Genomic DNA, 20,777 nt, shown 5'->3' on the forward strand with positions numbered 1-20,777 from the left:
TAGCATTTTTAAAATTATAATTACTGGAAGAGCCATCAGTGTTGACAGCCATGGCACCTGCCAGGAGAAAATAGGATATCTGGATGCAGGGTCTCCAAGCCCTATTCCAGCAGAGCAATAACAGAGTCAGAGTGCCTATTTTTTTAGTGCAAATATTTTTTTAAAAATATTTAAATAAAAAAAAATTTTAAAAATTTTAAAAAATAAATAAATAAAAATATTTAAATAAATTATATAATAGGAAATCACACAAAAAGGTACACTATTAATTCAACACCCTAATTCTTCACAGAACCAATCTGTAGCAAAAGAAACTAATTCCCACTCGTGGCATGGGACAAGATTAAAGAACTCAATCAGCTTTTATGCCTGCTGACCTTGGCTCCTAGTGTCCCTAAATGTTATCAGGTCTCAGGGTCATGGTGCCAAAGTTAGGAGATACCATTGCTAATAAAAAATTTCCACACTCAGGTAGAAATAAAACTATTCCCTTCTTTCATCTCAAGCATAGTCACCTTGCACTCATTATTTCAGATAGTCTCCTATAATCTCCTTATCTCTAGATTTGGCATGAAGCCAATTGCAAAGGACAACCTATGAAAGATGAGGGAACAAATGCCCTCATTTATTAAATTAAGTCTATGATAGTTTTCATCTGGCAAAGGGTCACTGAAAGGAGAGAATCCAGGCTGTTAATTTCAAGGGGAAGATTGCTCTCAGAACATCCCACTAGAAAGAAGATAAAAACACTGACATGCTGCAATTAGTCTATGTGGAGAAACACCATGTTTCCTGAACTTTCCATCATCACAAGAATTTGGAAAGAATCAAAAAGGAGGTGCCTGTGAACTCATTGGCAAGTTATGAACTAGTTTATGCTTTGATTTTCAGCTCTACTTCCTCACATGATTTATTGGGTGCACCTTTATTCCACCAGATGTTTCACTAAATTGATCCACACGTACAGATGAAATGACCCATCGTGTCAGAAGATTGACCAACTGTTCCAATGAATTGATTAATTGTTCCAGTAGAGTGGCAATTTAGCTTGACTAAAACACTTGGCTTTCGCATATGCAGAATTCTGAGTGTGCTATCCAAATGAAAAACACTAGGCTCCAACAGACAAAAGGTCCAAGGGCATAAGCAGGCATTCCAGAAAAGAGGAAACAATTGGCTAATAAACATAATCTCAACCTCATCAGCAATGAAAAACAATAAAAAACTTAATACCAATTTTCACTAGCCACGTTGGCAGAAAGACTGATGAAAAAATAATTCATATCCTTTGACTTAGTAATTCCACTGTGAGTATGGTCTCTTCAGGGAACAACCCTTAACATGGAAAACACAATGTGCAGTAAGAAGTTTATTGCATTAGTTAGATTATGACAATTTAAAAGCTGAAATGTCCAAAAGTGTGTAAAAGGCTAAGACTATTGTAAATGCTCAAAATAGAATAATATGCAGCTATTTTCTTAAAATGTTTATGAAATATTTATAATAAATGTAATATGTACACAAAATCTACATTCTGTACACCAAGCAGTATATATGGTTTGGTAGCTTCTGTTCACCACATGGCTTTGTAACACTCATTGGCCCTGCGATTTATCATGTTTTTTCATGTCTTTTGGAAGCGTCCTTTTGATAAACACATTGCTGCATTTTACGTGCTAGAATGGCAATTATGATTAATTTGGATGCATTTATGCTTGTCACCCATCAGGCATCGAATGATTCTCTAAGTACCCCTAGAATCTATGTGCTTCTCAAGTCTTTTACAGTGTAACAATCCTTTAAATAGCAGATTTTTACTGCTAAATTAAATTTAAAATTCAATTATCATAAATAAGGAATAACACATCTGCATCTGCACATTTTTCTCACTGAGCTCAGAGTTTCACAACATCATTTCTTATTTTCTTGATGGCTGTTGTCATTTTCCAGGAAAGACTGACCATACATGTAGGCAGAGAGTAAAATGTTAATTCCAAATACAATTAAGCCTTAAAGGTTATTTCTTAGAACCAACCACCACAGCCTGGGAATTTCAGTGTCCTAACAAGTCTTGGTGGTCAAACTGGCTTTCAGCAAACATATAAGATCTGAACTGTTTTTATGTAACACTGAAGACCCTCTCCATTGTGCAATGCACCCACTGTCCGTTCCTCTTCCCCGAGTGCTTCCTCACATAAGTGAAACTGCTTAAAAGACCCAGATACCCAATGTCTTATTGTCCTTTCTTACACCATGTTCTTCATTGTGAAATGCCTCCTACTATCTTACACAACAACATGCCTTAAGGAAAAAATTACACCATATATTTATTGGGGCTTCCTATGTGTCAGGAAGCTTTTAAGTCACTTGGGATACAACTTTTTAATTTATATGTATATTTTTTATTGGAGTTCGATTTGCCAACATATAGTATAACACCCAGTGCTCATCCCATTAGGTGTTCCCATCAGTGCCCGTCACCCAGTCACCCCATCCCTCCGCCCACCTCCCCTTCCACTACCCTTTGTTCGTTTCCCAGAGTTAGGAGTCTCTCATGTTTTATGACCCCCTCTGATATTTCCCACTTATTGTCTCTCCTTTACCCTATAATCCCTTTTACATCTTTACACAAACTTAAACAAAGATCCCTGCCCTCACTGGCAAATTGCATCCTACAGCAGGGAAGACAGACAATGAAGAATGACTGAATAGATGATATAGACTATCAGAAGGGGATAAATGCTAATTAAGAAAAAGAAAGAAAAAGCAGAACAGGGTATAGGAGATCAGGAGTACAAAAGATACAATGTAAGTTGTAAAGAAAATGTAGGTTCTAAATTAGCATAGAAATATGGGCTACAAATGTCTTTTATAGAAAGGAGGTACACTTTTTTCAGGCAAGAGAAGTCAGTTTGTCCACGATCACACAGCTAGTTCATTCAGTCCTAAGGACTAGATCTCGGCTCTCTTAGAGGCTATTCCAATGCTCTTCCATTGCTATTTGTGCTACATGGAGGTAAAGGGAACGGACTTGAGAATCAAAAGGACAAGGATTCAAGCCCTGGCTTGAACTCTTGGACAAGTTACTTTAGTCTTTTGCCTAAAACTTTCCTATCTAGAAAATGAAGATAATTCTAGTACCTACAATCACAAACATGTACAAAGATTAAAGGAAATGATACACAGAGGCATGTAAAAAAGTGTCTGAAATATTATAAGCACATGTTGAATAGTATTGTAGCTTTGTTTTTAAATGTCATTAGAATGCCAAATACCTGTACGGTAAGAATGAACAGTAGGTTCTAGATTCAACATTAACATTAAATAAGCATCTATTAAGTGCAAAAGTTCCTGTTGCTTAGACATCTGCCATACACATGATGAGTAGACTGGGACTTTTCATGCCAGTGGCTGTTATTTTTTTTTATATAGAAAGCTGATACTTAGAAGGTTTTACTGGAGAAAAAAAATATCAATACTGTTTAGTGACCTAAACCAGTCAGAGATCAAACAAAGTTGGAGGTCATGGTGGCAGATGAAATTCTCCTTCTTCAAACTCTGAATTGACCTGGACATTAGTTCATCTTTGAGAAAAATTGACTTTTCACAATGCCCTCTAATTTTCTCAAAGAATAAATGCTTCAATTTCCTCCATAATACAGAAAATCATAGCAAGCCAGAGAACAGTATCCATTTTACTGGAAGAACATCTTTCTGAAATTTACCCAGGCCTTCAAGAAGAGCAATTTGAAATATATCTTAAAATATATTTTCTACCCACAAATATACACCTGTGTTTTTTCAGCTACTCATCTGGCAGCATAATGGTTTCTCCTAGACCTGAAGCACCTTGAGGGAAGGACCCATGTCTTATCTAGTTCTTCTTTATCCATAGTTCCCAGCACAGTGTTCCACTCAGCAGGAACGCAACCGATGTCTAGCCAACACACGAATCAATACAGATCTGACGTCCTAGCTTATCCTCAATTGCTGAGAAAAGTGTTGATATACCACAAAACAGGAGATCATCCCGTACATTTCTGTAAAAAGGCAGAAGCTAGGATAACAACGTCACAGATACTGGCAGATCCTGATGAACCCACCCCCCATGCAGAGTCTCTTTCCACTACAATTTTGCTCTGAGGTAATGATATCAAATGTAGTATCAACAGTTTGACAAGTATTTGCATGTTGGGGCTCATCTTCCTGGAATGCTTCCCCTTGGAACCCAACCACCATGTGGTAAGAAAGCCCATCTAGCCTAACGATAGTTTGAGATGTCACAACAGGGAGAACAGAGACACTCCAGTCAATTAGCACTGATTGCCAGCCGTGGGAATGAGGTTATCTTGGATGTTCCGGACTCTGAGGAGCTCCAAATCTGAACATAGCCTCATGCATGATCCCAGCCAACACCGCAGGGAATAGAACCACTCACAGAGCCCAGACAACTCTCAAACTCAGTAACCCATTTGTGGTCTTTCCTGTTTTTAACTTTAATCCAATTAGTCACTGATATAAGTTCAAATTTATAAAATTGGCATTAATATGATTCCTTTTTTGACTTAACATCATCAGACTCAGCCTTCTGAAGCAATTTGTCTCAAAAAGTAGTGTCACCCGCTACCTAATGCACTGTAATTTGGGACTGCACAAGAGACCAAACAGTATATGAATTCCCATGCTAAGCTCAGTCCTTTGCCTTCTCTCTCCATCCAGACACTCCATTTCTCCAGATTTAGAGGCGGAAATTAGTGACCAGCCTTTTTGCCACTGTGTGAAGAGGCCTTGGTAGTCTGTGGTGCTAGAACCCCAGCTGCCTTTGTCTCTGAGCTCAAAAGATTTGGGGCCATGGCCACTTCCTTTCTACCCTAAGTTGGTGGAGCCCTGGTGAGACAGTATATTTCCACTGAGAACTGCTTTCTAGTCTATGTGAAGCCAGACCTGCCTTCAACACACACACTTGTCTGGATCCCAAAACACTTTGGAACCAGACTTAGACCTTTCCGCCTAGGAGTCATCACCATGAGCCAGGAGGAGTCAGTCAGCCTTAGGACAATAGGGCACTACACAACACTAGGACAGCTACCCACCAGATCCACCCCCCTCTGGGCATACCCCTGAAGTCAGAGACCTATGGTGGTGGGGACTTTCAGAATGATGCTGCCCGCCCTCCCTCTCCTTCCCCACTCCCCACCTAGATACATGCTACTTTTGAACCATGAGCCACGACCATATGGCCTTAGGGAAGGAAGCTGAGGGGTCAGCCTGGGAACTTGTCTCTCCATTTAGTCCCTAATAAGACAATAAATGTTTTTAGAGGCTTTCAAAAAAAAAAAAAAAAAAGCAAACAAACAAACAAAAAAAACCGATCATTGTTTAAAAACAGAACACTTCTGGTTGCTTCAATGTATAATAAGAGATAGCTGAAACATATAAAAAGATCACATGCTTAAGATTTGGACAAACACGGGTCCTAGATCCCCTCTGCCACTTTCCAGTTCTCAGATCTTTTAGCCTATTGCAGACTCTATTAGTATTTCAGTTTCTTTGTCTCTGTTGTAGAAAGACACCTTCCTCAGAGAACTGTGAAATTAAATAAAATAACACCATAGCTAGCAAACACCTCCCAAATTTAGCTGCCTTGTAAGCATTACTAAGGTAATATAAATAATATGGGTTTCATTTCTTTGTGGTGCTGATGCAAATCTCATCTGGTAGTCCAGCCCAAGCTGTCTGTTACATCACAATTTCTTACCTTCTCTTTAGTCTCTACCAGATTCACACACCATGTGTTAGAAATGGAAAAGCCTCCGATTGGACTAGCCTCCTGACTGCCCTCCTGGCCTCCATTCTTGTCGCCTTCACCATCGTCCCTCATCCACTCTGCCGTCAAAATGACCTATCCAAAGTCCTAAGCCATTTCCCATCCCTCTCCAGCTTTAAATCTATCTATGGTCTAACACTAAAATCTGAATCAACCCCAAGACCTTCATCTGGCCCAGAGTCCTATATGGATCTGTCACTGTATTACTTTCCCACAGCACGGCCTTCCCGTCCCCTCTGCTATGTCCTCTCCAGCTAGGCCAGCCATCTTCAAACATCCCAAGCTCATCCTGACTCAGGATTCTGCCTTCCTCATTCCTTCTACTTGTACAAGAAGTTTATATGTCTCCCTCGCACTATTCGTAGGCCAACTTAGATGCCAAGTCAGAGGAACTTCTATCAGTTAAAGTAACGCCTACCCACAGTCTTTCTACCCCTAATTGCTTCTGGTCACAACATCTACATTATATTTTGTTTTCCTTTCTTCCCACCTCTTAGAACATAATATTCATTGCTTCTGTGTTTGCATGTTCTTGAAAAACAAGTCACATGAACAACACATGTCTTGTTCATTACTTGAGTCCCTTTGCCTACAGCAAAGGTTCACAAATTACAGCCCAGAGGCTTGTTTCTTTATGGCATGTGAGCAAAAAAATGGCTTTAATATTTTTCATGATTGAAAAAAATCAAAAGAAAAACAGTACTACATGACATGTGAAAATTATGTCAAATTTAAATTACAGTCAGTGTCCATAAATAACATCTTCTTAGAACACAGCCATGTTTATTGTCTATAGCTCCCACTGCTTTAAAATGGTAGAACTCAAGAGGTGCCACAGAGAGCAGATGGCCCACCAAAGCTGAAAATATTCACTATTTGACCCTATGCACACACAAACACACACACACACACACACACACACACACAGTTGACCATAGCCTAGAGTAGTGTATAACCAATCTATGTGGGTCCAAAGAATTTTTTTAACAGGAAAACATATCCAGCAGGGAAATTTCCCAGGACCCAGGCAACATCTGACTGAGAATACCTGTCCCCTTGAAAAGCCAGTTAAAGACAAGTTTCTGACAAGGTCCTTGGAAGTCTTCCAGATTGTTTCCTCTTCTCCAAATGCACTGCATTTCTGTGAGGAGCAGAATGGAACGTCTGCATTCTCATCAAGTGTTCTAATTGATCCACACACAGTGAAAAGCTAAATGAACAGGAATGGGGATGTTTGGAAAAATTAAACACAGATTTCTTAATAAAGCTGAAAATAGCTTAATAAAGCTGAAAATAGGCTCCTGGCATCCCAAGGCGTGTTTATTTCTGTTTAAATAGATGACTTCCCATAGACTGTTATCAGCTCAGTGGGGATCCTAGGAGAGAAGTACTTTCCTCCTCCTGTGCATTTTAAGCTCTTTTCAGATGAAATTCAGCCAGAGACTATAAAAAGCATCTGTCAATCTGGATGAAAATAATAACCATGGTCAAGTAGTGCTAATACTCTGAGCTGCCCATTTCTTGAGTGCTCTAACAGACACCAAATAGGTTCATAGGAAAGGATGGAGTGATTGACAATCCTTTTTGCAGAAAGATGGCTTCCTGGAAGATGAAGATCAAAGTATCAGGTGGATGAGTGACAGGGTCATTCTCATTAGGAAAGCAGCTGTCACTGCAGTATGCTTAGTGACTTGAATCCAGCAGCAGGGTGAATGTTTTGGCCATGGGTAAGTGTGGGTGGCACATGTCTTGCTACCAACACAGATGAGTGGTTCCTAGAACTATGACAGACCCCAGGCAGAGGCTGGAACAACCAGGGGAATAGGGAGTGGCTGAAGGAAGGATGACAGGGAAGGGTCAACAGATAAGATTTCAAGTGAATGCCAAGACCCTTTTCAGAGGGAGTAAGAGATCAAGATTGTATCAGAGCAGGGGGTTCACTCTGGACCTCAGCACCACAGAAGGAAAAAGGATCTGTTTCTAGAGATCTACTTCACTATCAAGGAGGCATCTGAGGGGGGATGAAACAAGAAATGTGCCAGAAAGAACAAAATGATGAAACACGCTCACAAACACAAACAAGAAGAGAAAGGCTCTCAAGAGGCAGTAACTGGGCTGTGAAGTAGCTTAATAATAAACCTTCCTAGTCACAAGAATTAGAGCCAGCTGCCGTGAGGGGTCTAATCAGGTTAACTAATCGATGTAAAGAGTTTATCCTTCCAAAAAAAAAATCACTTCAGAGAAAAATCAGATGTTCACCTAAATGCTGAAAACCCTACCTTTGGGTAATCAGGGCAAGTTTTTGTAGGTAAAATGAATTCAATAATTATATACAAAATGAGAAATGATGAAGACAAAGTAAAAGCTTTAAATATCAGATAATTCTGTATGTTAGTAAATTGAACACCAATAAAAAATTTAAAAAAATAAAAATAAAAAGATATTTAGAAAGAAAAAAAAAAGAAAAAAATCTATTGCTAGTTTCAAATACAGGTATTTCAAACAAGAAAAAAAATAAATAAATAAATATCAGATAATAGGCAGGTGATGGCTAATGAGGACAGCGCTGAAGCTGTCTCTCTGTGCTTACCCATATGTGTCATTCTCCTCCTTCCTCCTTCCTCCTCCCCTCCCCACACTCCCCTCACCCACACCTGGATTCACAACTTACTCTGGGGAGCTTTCTGAGGTCTCCTCTTGCGTGTTCTCACAGCACTCTGCCTATGCCACTATTGCCATACTCATCACACTCCATTATAATCGCCTGATGATTACTGATTTTCAGCCCTAAAGGAGAGGACACGGATTCTCGAAGCCACGTCCTTAGAGGCTCACATAGTGCCCGGCCAAAAGGAAGAACTCCTTGGTGGACAAACAACATTGCAGAACAAGCGAATAAGAGAAAGAACAAATGAATGAAGTCACTAAGTAAACATGTATCTTGCTGCTGGCGAGAATAAAATTGGGATCAAAATAACCTAATTCCATCACAGCGTGAATACTTTGAATTGGATTAATCACAGAGACTTTTCTTACCCTGGAGAAAATGAGTTCTTTATAAATCAGGCTTTTCAAACATCTCTTTCTGATGCTTGGCAGAGAGTTGATTTTTGGCATCATACCTTTTCAAAGGAATCACATCTTTTATCAAGCTGAAAGATGAAAACTATATGAAGTATCTTAGGTGTGATCTAGCCACAGCCTTAAATAGTTAAATATAATTTCATTTGAAATTCCTTTGCATTTCTTTCCAAGTACTACTTGCATACCCAGAAATCTCTACTTCTTCCTTTGCTATTATACATTTCTGTACAATAACTTCAAAATCTTATTTCCCACAGAACATTCCCTTTAAGAGATAGGGTAAATGCGTGAATAGGAAGCAACCCCAAATATAAGGAGAGTGATTCCTTTTTTTTTATTGATAATAAGATCTATAAAAGAAAGAAAGAAAAATCTTATAGGCAAAGTTAAATAACTTTGAGGACCATATTAAATAGACATCTATGTATAATGTTTGATTGATGGATTCAGTTATTATGCATAGTTGTGTTAAATACATTACTTAATAGGCTACATTAAATAGAGCAATTCAGAAATATTACCCTTTCTTCTACCATGATATAAAGTAATTTCATTTAACCTCTTCCCATGCATCTTGACTTCAAGGTCTTCCCCAATACAGTCATTTTTCAAGTTCTCTAAAAGTTTCCAAACCTATCATCATCCCATCTGTCTAAGTTGTTTGAGATAAAGCACTTTTTTTAAATCTATGTTTGATCTTTCTGTGGAAATTTTGAGTGAGGTCACAAGAATCCAATTGTATAATGTTAGGACTACTTGCTTTCCCATTTGTCTAACAGGTAAATGTGATCTCTACATGGTGATCAAAAACTGAACTGTGTTATTAAATGCTTTTTAAAAGGCATATATATAATAACACTCAATACTTGCGATTATGAGAACACACTACCAGGAATACAGGCTGGTTTGTTGAGGGATTTTTTTTTTTTTTTTGCCCCTGTTTAGACTTTATTCTCCAGATAAATTTTATAAAAATCCTCCACTGGCATAGCTCGTGCCATGTTTTTTTTTCCTCCTCCAAATAGCTTATTGTTCAAAACAAAAGAACTGAGAGAGTACCTGGTAATATGATAACATTTATAAGGACTTAAATTTAAGGCAATTCTTTATTCTGAGGTATAGAAAACAGGGAAAATACCTTGTACATGGACCTATAGGATATCCTCTTTTGTCGCAAAATTCATTCATTTACATCTATTTTACAAGAAGTAGATTTGGCACAAAGTGTAGCAAACCAGATGTGTAGGCTGATTAGAGCTCAGTCTAGAGTCTTCCTCTGTAGATACTGCTTTTACATTCATGTTACATTGGTTTTAAGCAATTGCAACATTGGTAACAAGACATTCGAATTTTATTAATTGCTTTTGTAAAGAGCCATTTTTTCCCATTTTAAATATATCTACTTCCGTTTTTCTTTGTTTCTTGGAGCTATCACAAATGCAATATATGTAACTTCCCATATCAATGTAAGCAAATTCATTTTGTTTTTTTTTTGTTTTTATTTTAAGATCTTATTTACGTATTCATTAGAGACAGAGAGGCAGAGACAGGCAACAGAAGCAGGCTCCTCTCAGGGAGCCCAATGCGGGACTCGATCCTGGGACCCCAGGATCATGCCCTGAGCCAAAGGTGGATGCTCAACCTCCTGAGCCACCCAGGTGTCCTGCAAATTAATTTTAATACAAAGAACACTTTAGCATTTGAGTTCCCATGTTGTTCAAATTGTAAGGGAAACTCCAAGGACCAAGTGCCTCCCTCCAAAAAATGTCTAGCTCTATAAATCAGCTTCCCGTAGAAAAATTTTCCATATTCCCAACTGAGCCTATGGTAATACTATTTTTTCCAACTTCTGTAATGATCCGTAACTGGATAAATTTCTTTGAAACTCTCCTATTTGCAAAATATAGCATTCTCTTTTTGTTTCCACTTCATATCATTACTTTAGATATTCTCTTGTTTCCACAGCACATCATTTCTCTTCTAAGTTTTTGTCTCTGTCATTACTACAGAGAAGTTGAGTATTTATCAATTTTTGAAAAGCACCTCTCTTCAATATTTGACACTTGCTTCAGGCACCAGATAGTTTCATTTACCTGGATGTTCTGTCTTTCTTATCCTGGGCTAATATGCAAAACAAGTGAGCTCTCTAAAAATTTCTTTAAGTCTGTGAACTATGGGATTAGTTTCACAAGGAAAACATTGATCTATTGCTGAAACCTAATCCACTTCCAGAAAGAGTATGAAAAATTCACACTGTCCACATCCTCATGATGACTTAAACACTTGGCTTCTAGATCCACACCGTTAGGGTTGGAACTGAAGCTTCACCTTCTGTTGGTTTTGTGACCTTAAGTTTCTTAACCTCCCTGTACCTCAATTTTCTCATCTATAAAATGAGGATTACAATAATCATCATCTAACTGGGTTGACATGAAAATTAAACTCAATACAAAGCATGTAGAATAATGTATGGCATTACTACAAAAATTGTAATAGCTATAATCATTACCTTCAATCCAACTTGGTATATGTTTAATTAGTACCTATTATATGCAAGGTAGTATTCAAGATCCAGAACACTGGCTAAAATATGTTCCCTACCCTCAAGAAGCATACAATTTATTAAGGCCCGAGTCAAATAAATGAACAATTAATACAAGACAAAATGTGAAATGAAAGAGTTCAAAAGTCCATTAAAAGTTTTGTGTGAGTTCAGAAAGAATAAAGGGAGTATAGTTGGATGGAGGTAATGAGAAATGTTTCCATAAAAGAGTTGCTAATTGAACTTTGCCTTGAATAATAGGTAGACTTGTAATAGGCAGAGACTAAATTGGAAATGTCTTTAGATGAGGGAAACAGCATCACGTGGGAGGAAAAAGGAATATTTAGGTGAGTGAAGAATACACATTGGCTAGAACATATGGACTAACTAGGAAAATCCAGACCCCTAGGAATCAAAAGACAGCATGGGCTAAAATTTCGGAGGACCTTGAATACATTCCAAATTGAGGGAACACATGAAGGAGTTTGAACACACTAGAGGCAATCTAAACACTGCATTACGAAGATTTATCTGGGGATGGCTGGGTGGCTCAGCAGTTGGGCATCTTGCCTTTGGTTCAGGGCATGATACCCTGGGTACTGGGATGGAGTCCCACATCCGGCTCCCTGCATGGAGTCTGCTTCTCCCTCTGCCTATATCTCTGCTTCCCTCTCTGTGTCTCTCATGAATAAATAAAGTCTTTAAAAAAACAGATTTATCTGATGTCAATGTGGAAATGGAGGAATGAAGGGAAAGAATGTAAAGGTGAAGAATCCAGTTTTTCCTTTTCTGTTTCTTTGTAGTTTGAGCAGCTTATGGTAAAACAAAATACAAAAAAAAAAAAAATGGAATTAATAAAGCAAAAAAATTAAAACCAAGTAATGTAATAGTAGAAGAAGAGAACCTTTCATAGACAAAAAAATGCTCATGGCTTAATTTTGGTGCTTCCTAACAGCCAACGTAATGAGGGAATCTCTCATTGGATCATATACCTCACGTTACCTGGTAGAAAGGCACATATTCATGGTAAATTCAGATTTCCTAATCCTTAGTTCTGAGATCAGTCTTCTCTGTTGACCTTATAAGCAGATTCATTATTTTCTCCCAAATTCAGAACTGTCCCCTGACAAGATTTTGCATACCAGACCTTGAGGAAAGCTGAAGTAAGAATATTAAAGCATCCGTCTATAAAAGCAAGTCTAGGTAGTTGGTGGTGGGGACAGTTAATTATGGAGTGATACAGTGTAGTTGCCCAACTTTATATTGACCTTTATTGATATCAGAATTTGAGATTAGACAACAAATAGTCCTCAACCAAGCATACTGATGAGAAGAAGTATCATCTGGTCACTCTACAGACTCATGAAAAATAATTACTTGTTTTAAGCCACTAAGTTTTGAAGTGATTTCTTACCCAGCTATAGACAACCAAAGTAACCTCACTGAATTTTTATAACAAGCTTATGAAGGAGAGTATCTACCCTTATTTGGCAGAGAAGCAAACTGGAGATCACAGAGAGCAAGCAACTTGTCCACTGTCACAGAGTTCCTACGTGGAGGAACGGAAATGACTGTCAGCTACACACCCTGAACGATCTGTAAGGCCATTAACTAAAATAGAGCCATAATGAGGAGGAGTTAATTTAAAGAAAAATCAGACAACTTATACTATTCTTTATGACATCAGGACTTTAAATGAAGCAGAGAAAAGTGATAAAGACTGAGAAAAAAATTATCCAATAAATGTACAGAAAATCTTCTCAGCAAACAGGCAACCTGCCAACCACCTGTTTTACTGCCTTGAGGGCATTAGTGTTCTTTTGAAGGGAGCAGTCTTGTAAAGAAGGGTTCATGGAATGCAGTCAAACAGGAATATTTTTGCAATAGAGTAGTTTTTCCAGTTCTCTACACCTGCCTGCGAATTTAGGCCATTCTATATTTTGTTTTTGTTTTTGTTTTTTCATCATCTTTTTACCTTTCTTCCTATCTTTCTTCCATTAATATTGAGAATGAGCATAGTCTTCCTGACCCAGGTTCTGAGGTTATAGTCGTAAACAACTCCATCATTCCTGTAGCCAAGGAACACACTGTATAGTGAGGCTGATGGGAAGGAAAGCACGTGATAATAACCAGAGAGATGCACACTAGATAGGAATATACAGGGACCTCTGGGAGAACTGGGAGAGCTATTCCTCACAATCTCAACAGGGAATGGGAAGAGAGTTAGCCAAGGAAGCTTCCCAAGCATGGAAATGATTAAGTTTAATATTTTAAGATGAAAAGATCATCTCCTGAAGGGGAGACTAACCAAGACCATACACAAAGACCGGATCTAGAAGGGACATATGGCTCTTTACCAATGAATTGTCTGCACTCTTTGGAGCTCCACATTCTGTTGTTACTAGGGTGAAGAGAAGGGATGGAAATCATAAACCTGGAGAAGAACAGAGATCTTAGAATATGGGAGGTCTCTCTTGCTATGCTCAGTTGACCTTCTTTCTTTTTTTTTAAAGATATTATTTATTTATTCATGAGAGACCCAGAGAGAGAGAGGTAGAGACACAGGCAGAGGGAGGAGAAGCAGGCTCCATGCAAGGAGCCCTATATGGGACTCGATCCCAGGACCCTGGGGTCACACCCAGAGCCGATGACAGACACTCAGCCGCTGAGCCACCTAGGCATCCCGTCAGTTGACCTTCTCTTAAGGCCAAAGGGAAGCTGCTGAATGTGAGATTTTAAATAGGGAAATGACATGATCCTATTTTCCTTCGGGACAGATCTTATTGAGGGCATTTCAGAAAATAGATTTAAGGGAACTAAACTATAGGCAGGACACAAGTTAGAAATAACAGAAATTGGTAAATTACTAATGATGCAAAAGGGTAATGAGAAAGGAGCGGTCAGAGACTAAGAAGATAGGTAACTGGATTCAAGAAATAAAAAAGGAGAGAAACAAGGAGACTTGTTAGATAAGCAGGTATGATTTGTTCCCCTTGCTGAATGTGAGTTATAAACCCATGATGTTAATTAAGCAACTTATCCAGTAAGTTCTATTGACAGTAATTAACTAATATAATTTGCTCGGCTCTCTTCAGAATTATCTTTTAGGATGGTATATAACGGATAATAATGAGCAATTTCTAAACACAGCAAGCATTTATCATGTGACAGATATAGTACTATCAGTTCTGTGTGTTCTCACTCAGCCTTCCCAATGACCCTATGAGGTAGGTACAGTGATTATCTCACTTTCTATTTAAGAACTATGAGGCAGTGCTATGCTGGTCATTCATTTTTGGGGTGATTCAGTAACTATATATTGTTTTGTCTGTATCAGGCACTATGTTAGAGGCTACACAGGACAGGGAAATAGATTATAGGCATTTGCCCTAGAAAGGCTCATCACTAAGGAGGAAAAATCTAACACTGATAAATGGAATATTCCAGGATAGTGTAATACATGCCATCACAGCAGTCTGGATGAAGAACTATGGGAAGACCACCTTTGACATGGAGGGAAACTGCAACTCAAATGTTCCTATTGGCATAGACTCTCATTGTCAAGAGTTACAGTGTGCATGAATTCAGTTGTGCCATGAACAAATTCCCCTAGTCATGAGAGAAAGAGGTACAGAGTGGGTAATGTGTGTTAAGGTAGTATGGAGTTGTGTGGTGATGGAAGTGGGAGGACTTCAAACCAAAATCCATCCCTTGCTCCACTTGTGAAACCACGTGTGTGGTGCAGGTCTAGATCTGTCCAGAGCAAGGCCCCATGCAAGCCACGGGCAGCCCTGGCCAACGACATGTCTAATGTCCACTACAAGAATACCACAATATTTTATAACTTATGCCTGCTAGTCTTGCTCTTAAAGAAATACTTCTAGATGGGTAAATATAGTCACTTCCTCCTCAAACTAAATCCCCTAAAACTAGCTTTTGGTTTTCCAAATCCTAACCCTGATTTCATTCATAATGAGCAAAATACAATACGGTAGCATGAGAAGGCATCAGCCTTTAGAAACCATGAGGAATTTTTCAAGTCTAAAAGTCCACAGTCTCTGACTTGTGGTTCACAAATCACAACAGCATCCAAAGATTAAAGCTGAGACATAAAAGTTACCCAAATAGTTTTAAGGATTCAGTGTTTCTCCATCTCACTTTTATCTGCAGGCCATTCTTACAAATAAAACCACTGAACGTTTGAACAATCATTCTTTTTATTTCCCACTTGAGTAATGTCTGAGCCCTAATAAAATTATCATTTTTGTTTGTATATTTCCCAACCATGACCTTAAAAATACTGTAAATAAAATATACTGTAATAAAATAACAGTAAACACTTAAATTACTTCAGTGCTTCTCGTTTTCTTATGCACACCCTTTCCTAAAAAGGAGATTAAGAGAAAGCAAACCATTACGGACTGTGAAGCAGTCAACATGGAGCTTCCAGACCATGGTTACCTCTGCAGAGTGGAGAACTATGGGCCCTATATCTGTTAACTGGGAATTTGAACTCTAGACTCCTTCCCAACTGGAAAGAATTTCAGAATGCCCTTTCCAGGAGAGCTGCGGTGCTCAGGGATGTCCTGGTGTGAAAAATTACACCAGTGAAAATTCTTTCAGAATATACACACAAGCATGGGAAACGATGAGATATGTAGGAGGGAGTAGAAGTATTTGGTACTAGCTCAGCTTTATGGTACCTTATTTATTATTAAGGCAACAATGTATATTTTGTAGGCAAATTTTATTGCACTAATTAACTCATTAACAACCTCTAGAGAGAAGCCAGACTTCTCTGCAGGCTGATTTGCTGAATTTTAATGACCCAGATAAAGAGAAAATCAGCGTTCCAGGTTCTGAGAAAAGCCCCAGGACTCTACAAACAGCTCTGATTTATTCAGTGTATCATATCACAGGGACATGTGAGCTGTGGATTACAATAGAGAATAATTCCTCAGTACACACACAATACAATAGATTTGACTAATTTAAACAAGTGATGCTTATGGCATTTTAGCTTAATAGACATTTTAACTTAATAGAAAAAAAATCAGATTTACTTCTCCCATCTCTTCAGAGTTGAAGCAGAAGATAGTTTATTCCAGAATCCACATTAGCCGAGCTGGCTGGAGTTTCTGAGAAGGGTAAGGTAAAGAGTGGGAGGGATTTGGGGGGATAGCTCAGCCTATTTAATGGACAGTATTGATGTGGTCGATTATATTATGAATGAAGTCCAATGTGGTACTCTGGCCTCCAATGTCTGGAGTATGGACATTTTTGTTCTCCATAGATGCCAAGACTGCAGCGCGAATGGAGGTGGCATAGGAGTGGAGCTGGAGGTAGTCCAGCATAATACAGCTTGCTAGCAGCATGGCCGTAGGGTTGGCTATATTCTTATTGGCTAAATTTCTGGCCGATTGCCTTGAAGCTGTTTCAAACACTGCGTGTGTATGGCCATAGTTCGCACCAGGCACAAGGCCTGCTCCCCCAACCAATCCTGTGCAGATACTGTTGACAATGTTGCCATAAAGATTGGGCATCACCATTACATCAAACTGCTGAGGCCGGGATACTAGCTGCATGGTGGTGTTATCCACAATCATGCCCTCGAAGGTGAGCTGAGGGTAGTGGGAGGCCACTTCCCTGCAACACTGCAGGAAGAGCCCATCTCCCAGTTTCATGATGTTAGCCTTGTGCACGACCGTCACTTTCTTGCGCTCCATCTCCTGGGCCAGCTGGAAGGCATATTGGGCAACGCGGAAAGACTTGGCCTTGGTAATAATCTTTAGGCTCTCAATCACTCCTGTCACACTCTCGTGCTCCAGGTTGCTGTATTCACCCTCTGTGTTTTCCCGAACAACTAAGATGTCTACATCCTTGTGCCGGGTCTCCACGCCTGGCAGACTTTTAAAATGGATGACATTGGCATAGAGATCTAGGGTGGTGCGAAACATGTTGTTGCGGCATTTGTGAGATGGTGGCAGGTTGTGGTCGGTTTCAAGGTTGCCCTTCAAAGCCACGCGGTTTCGACGGACTGCCATGATGGCATTGTGAATGTCCTCTTCACAAGAAGTGCAGTTAACGACCACCTCCTCAAAGTCTACAGGCACACACGCATGTCTGAACACAGTCTTGACATGCAGCATGAGTTCAGGCCCAATGCCATCCCCAGGAATCATAGTCACAGTGTGTCGCCCACCATACTTGGCTGATGGAGGAATACTGGACTTAAAAGAGAAGCTCCTTGGGGAGGTCTCATGGCCACATAAAATCTCCCAAGAACGGCAGAGGTTACAAGGCCGCAACATGGACTTCACGCAGCAACTTGCAGCTGTCAGTATCTTCAGTGCCATGATCATTAAGTAGAGAGTAATTTATGGAAAAGTATACATTCTTCCTCTTGTTTTTACCTGGCTTCTTTTGGTAGAATTCTAGATCCATAATCTTGCGTAGGTCACAACTGCCTCTCCTTCCTTCTATTCTTTTTTGACATTCTACTGCAGTGAGAGAGACAGTGCTAGCCGAGAAGAGATGTGATGTATCATACAAGAAAATGTATTTATTCAATGTGCTTAAGCTCTGCGTGATATACTTTTCAAAAATTGGCTTTATATCTTTGAGCAGTTTTAGGTTCATGAAAATTGAATGCCTGGTACAGAAATTTCACAGACAGCACCTATATCCCAAAATCCTCCCCAAAATACTGCACCAGAGTATATTTGTTACAACTGATGAACCCTCATTGACACAACATTTTCACCCAAAGCCCATAGTTTACTTTTTATTTTATTTTTTTAGATTTTTATTTATTTATTCATGAGACACATAGAGAGAGAGGAAGAGACACAGGCAGAGGGAGAAGCAGGCTCCATGCAGGGAGCCCGATGTGGGACTCAATCCTGGGACTCCAGGATTACACCCTGGGCTGAAGGCAGGTGCTAAACCACTGAGCCATTCAGGGATCCCCAAAGCCCACAGTTTAAATCAGAGTTCACTCCTGGTGTAGTACTTTCTGAGTTTGGACAAATATATAATGGGGTATACACACCACTAGAGTATCATACAGTGTAGTTTCACAGCCCTAAAATCTGCTCTGCTTTGCCTACATATCACTCCCTCTGCCCTAGCCCCTGGGAACCACTGACCTTTTCAGTTTTTCCATAGCTCTGCATTTCCCAGGATGTCATAAAATTGAAATCACACTGTAGGTAGTAGCCTCTTCAGATTGGCTTCACTGATTTAGTAACATGCATTTACATGACTTAGTAACATGTCTTTTTGGACTGATACCTCATTTCTTTTTAGCACAGAATAATATTCCATTGTCTGAATGTTCCACGGTTTATATATTCACCTACTGAAGGACATCTTGGTTGTTTCCAGGTTTTGGTAATTATAAATAAAGCTGCTATAGACATACATGTACAGGTTTTGTGTGGATGGAAGTTTGCTTATTCAAGTAAGTAACAAGGAGCGTAACTTCTGGATCCTATGGCAAAAGTATGATTAGTTTTGCCAGAAACTGTTTCACTGCCCTCTAAAGTGGTTGTACCATTTTGCATTCCCACCAGCGGTTAATGAAAATTCCCAGGGTTCTACAACCATAGAATCTGTCAGTGTTTCAGATTTGAGTGATACGCATAGGCGTTTATTGGTATCTCATCTTAATTTGCATTTCCCTGAGGACATATAATGTTGAGTGTCTTTCTCATATGCTTATTTGCCAGCTTCTTTGATCTGACTAGTTTTTAGTCCCTTTTTTAATTGGGTGGTTTGTTTTCCTATTGTTAAGTTTTAAGAGTTCTTTCTATATTTTGGATAATAGTCTTTTATCAGATATGCCTTTTGCAAATGATTTCCCCAATCTGTGGTTTGTCTTCTCATTCTCTTGACATCATATTTTCTAGAGGAGAAGTCTTTAATGAAGTCTATCTCATTAATTATTTCTTTCATGGATCCTGCCTTTGGTGTTCTATCTAAAAAGTCATCGCCATACCCAAGGTCATCTAGATTTTCTCCATTATATTCTAGGCGTTTTATAGTTTTGTATATTACCTATAAGGCTATGATCCATTTTGATTTAATTTTAGTGATGGATTTAAAGTCTGTGCCTAGATTAATTTTTTGCATGTGCATATCCAGTTGTTCCAGCACCCTCTATTAAAAACTATCTTTGCTCTATTATTTTGCTTTTTGCTCCTTTGCCAAAGTTGACTATTTGTATGGGTCCATTTCTGGGCTCCCTATTTATTCTCTTCCATTGCTTTATTCATCCGTTCTGTCAATAACACTATCTTGATTACTGTAGCTTTTTTAGTAAGTCTTAAAGTTGAAGACTGTCAGTTTTCCAGTTTTTCTCTTCTCCTTAAACATTGTGTTGGCTCTGTGGGTTGCCTCTTCATATACACTTTGGAAACAGTTTGTTGATATCCACAAAATAACTTTGAGATTTTGATTGATTTTGGATTGAATCTATACATCAAGCTAGGAATACAAGATACCTTGACAACATTAAGCATCCTATGCATGAATAGAAAGAAAACATCTCCATTTATTTAGGTCTTCCTTTGAGTTTATTCATCAGAGTTTTATAGTTTTCTTCATATAGATGTTGCACATATTTTTATTTATACCTAAGTATTTCATTTTAGGGGATACTAGCATAAATGATAGTGAAGTTTTAAATTCCACTTATTCATTACTTGTATATAGGAAAACAGCTGACTCTTCTGCATTAACTTTATATCCTGCAATCTTGTTACAATCACTTATTAGATCCAGTAGTTTCTCCTGATTCTTTTGTATTTTCTACATAGATAATCTTGTTATCTGCAAACAACAGTTTTTTTTTCTTCTCTTTTAATTTGTATACCTTTAATTTCCTTTCCTGTTTTACTGTATTGGCTAGGAATTCCAGTATAATATTGAAAAGGAGTGATAAAAAGAGACTTCCTTGCCTTGTACTTGATCTTTGTGGAAAAGCTTTGTCTTTATCAAAGTATGATGTTAGCTGCGGGTTGCATGTAGATATTCTTTGTCAAGTTAATGAAGTTGTCCTCTATTCCTAGTTTACTTAGAGCTTTTATCATGAAAGGGTGTTGAATTTTTTTCAAATGCTTTCCTGCATCTACTGGCATGATCATGTGATATGTGATTTTTCTTTTTTCAGCCTATTCAAGTGATGGATTATATTAATTGATTTTTGATTGTTGTACCAGCACTGCATACCTAGGATAAATCTCAATTATGGTGTATAATTCTTTTATACACTGTTAGAGTCAATTTGCTAATATTTCTGAAGATTTTTGCATATATGTTTAT

The 20,777-nt window shown here is 38.6% G+C and overlaps 1 protein-coding gene and 1 pseudogene across 2 annotated transcripts in view; both read right to left on the reverse strand.

The window, feature by feature from the left end:
• Positions 1-20,777, reverse strand: part of NELL1 (neural EGFL like 1) — an 812,319-nt gene that overhangs the window by 268,594 nt on the left and 522,948 nt on the right. The window lies entirely within an intron of this gene.
• Positions 16,529-17,892, reverse strand: LOC144294531 (isocitrate dehydrogenase [NAD] subunit gamma, mitochondrial pseudogene; annotated as a pseudogene).

This window comes from Canis aureus, chromosome 23, assembly GCF_053574225.1.
Source record: "Canis aureus isolate CA01 chromosome 23, VMU_Caureus_v.1.0, whole genome shotgun sequence".
NCBI lineage: Eukaryota > Metazoa > Chordata > Mammalia > Carnivora > Canidae > Canis > Canis aureus.